Below are 2500 nucleotides of genomic sequence, written 5' to 3' on the forward strand. Positions count from 1 at the left end.
TTGACGATTATTCCATCTTGATCCAAAATAAATGTTACCGATGAAGAAATTTTCAGTATCGGAAGTTCTTCCTGAAATGCCTCCTTCACTCAACAGGGCCTGTTTGCACTAGCAATTAATGGGATGTCCTCAGTCATTCCCGGGGATGCTCTCTCAACATCACCTGTGGATGATCTCTCAGTATCATTTGCTGGAGCTAGAATGGCAATGGTTGAGAGAAAATTACAACTCTCTATAGACAAAATTATCCAGTGGGCCAATATGAATGGATTTAAGTTCTCGACAAGTAAAACTACTATTGTCCATTTTTGTCGTATCCGGGGAGTACATCCAGACCCGGATATTTACATTAAAGGTCAACAGATCCCACGTGTAAGTGAAGCTAAAGTTTTAGGTTTGATATTTGATTGTAGGCTTACATGGGTTTCTCACTTAAAAGCAATAAAAGCTAAATGCCTCGAGGCTCTGAACATTTTAAACGTATTGCCGCATACATCATGGGGGCAGACCGCAATACTATTTTAAAATTATACAAGGCTTTGTTTTTTTTCCAAAATTAGTTATGGATGTGAAACATACTCCTCAGCCACCCCAAGCCGGTTAAAGATATTAGATTCAATACATCATGCTGGTATTAGATTGTTCACCGAAGCGTTTAGAGCCTCACCTATCCCAAGTCTCCTTGTTGATGCTGGAGAGTTACCTCTAGACCTTTACCGAATGTCTTCTATTATTTAGTATTGGTTTAGATTGCAAAGACTCCCTAATTCTTTAGCCATTTAGACTGCAAGCCTTGTAAGGCACTCAACATACTTTCAGTTGCACCCAAAATCTCCTTAACCTTATGGATTTCGGATGAAACAATTATTAAAGAGTCTTGGTATAATTAGAATTAAGGTGCTTCCATTTAAGGTATCATCAACGCCTCTATGGAAATTAACAGAGGTATCATTTTGTAAATACTTTATTGGAGTTAAGAAAAATATGACTGACTTAGAATCCAGGTCTCTTTTTATGGAACACGTTGCAGAACATAGAGGATCGACTTTTATATATACTGATGGCTCCAAATCTGATGCTGGCGTTGGATTTGGAGTACATGGTAATGATTTTAATTCTAGAGGTGCACTTCCTCTAACAGCTACCATATTTACTGCCGAACTGTATGGCATACTAACCGCTATTGAGAAAATAGCATTAGAAAAGGAGGGTAATTTTACCATTTTTAGTGATGCAAGGAGTGTCCTTCAAGCTTTAGAAGTTTTTAATTCTAGTAACCCTCTAGTTTTAAAGATTATAGAATGGCTTTTTATTATTGGACGGAGAGGTATAACAGTTCAATTTTGTTGGGTTCCAGCACATGTAGGTGTGTCTGGGAATGAGAAGGCAGATTCACTGGCGAAGAATGCTGCATCCGAGTTGATACCAAGAAGGTACCCCATTCCCTGTAATGATTTCCTACCTAACATCAAGAAATTATTTTGCAATAAATAGCAGCAGTACTAGGATAGTCTAGAAAGATGGTAATAAAATGAGAGAAGTAAGAAATGTCATATCTCCTTGGAGGTATAACATGATGCCCCGAAAATGGGGACGTCTCTTTGTCGTCTCCGTATTGGTCACACTCGGTTGACACACGAGTTTCTGCTGAAGGGCCAACACCAACCATATTGTGAAGACTGTTTAGTACCATTAACAGTGAGGCATTAGTTGACCGAATGCCCAAATTATGATAACTCAAGAAATAGATATCTGTTTGAGGTTCGAGGTGAGGATGGCAGGTTCATCCTTGCCAAGATTCTTGGACATGATACGTCCTACTATGCGAGTGGCACTTTTAGATTTATTTCAGAAGCAGGTCTTCTGAAAACTATTTAACTTCTATAATGACATTCAACTTTTATGGGCTTAATTGAATATATATATAAATATATATATATATATATATATATATATATATATATATATATATATATATATATATATATATATATAATAAATGATATCGGCGTCAATTACCTTAGATATCAGGATGTCTGAAAACTTTAAATCAATCAATCAATCGCTCACTCAACAGGGAAAATGTAACCGTGACAGTTGACTTATCAGGACCCTTTCCTCTTTCGCCACACCGCCCTCCTAACATTAAAAAGGAAAAAAATCTTCAACATGCTCTCTCTCTCTCTCTCTCTCTCTCTCTCTCTCTCTCTCTCTCCTCTCTCTCTCTCTCTCTCTCTCTCTCTCTCTCTCTCTCTCTCTCTATATATATATATATACACACATACATATATACACACACACACACACACACACACACACATATATATATATATATATATATATATATATATATATATATATATATATATATATATATATATATATATATATATATAGTGACAATGCTGAAAAAGAAACTGGAAGTCTTTTTTCACATATTGGAATAGATCTATGGATACTTACTCTGAAGTATTATTTAAAATGCAGTAATAATAATAAT

The 2500-nt window shown here is 35.8% G+C and overlaps 1 protein-coding gene across 1 annotated transcript in view; it reads right to left on the minus strand.

The window, feature by feature from the left end:
* Positions 1-2500, minus strand: part of LOC137657747 (adenylate cyclase type 6-like) — an 855043-nt gene that overhangs the window by 648753 nt on the left and 203790 nt on the right. The window lies entirely within an intron of this gene.

The sequence above is a fragment of the Palaemon carinicauda genome, chromosome 18 (genome assembly GCF_036898095.1).
Source record: "Palaemon carinicauda isolate YSFRI2023 chromosome 18, ASM3689809v2, whole genome shotgun sequence".
Lineage (NCBI taxonomy): Eukaryota > Metazoa > Arthropoda > Malacostraca > Decapoda > Palaemonidae > Palaemon > Palaemon carinicauda.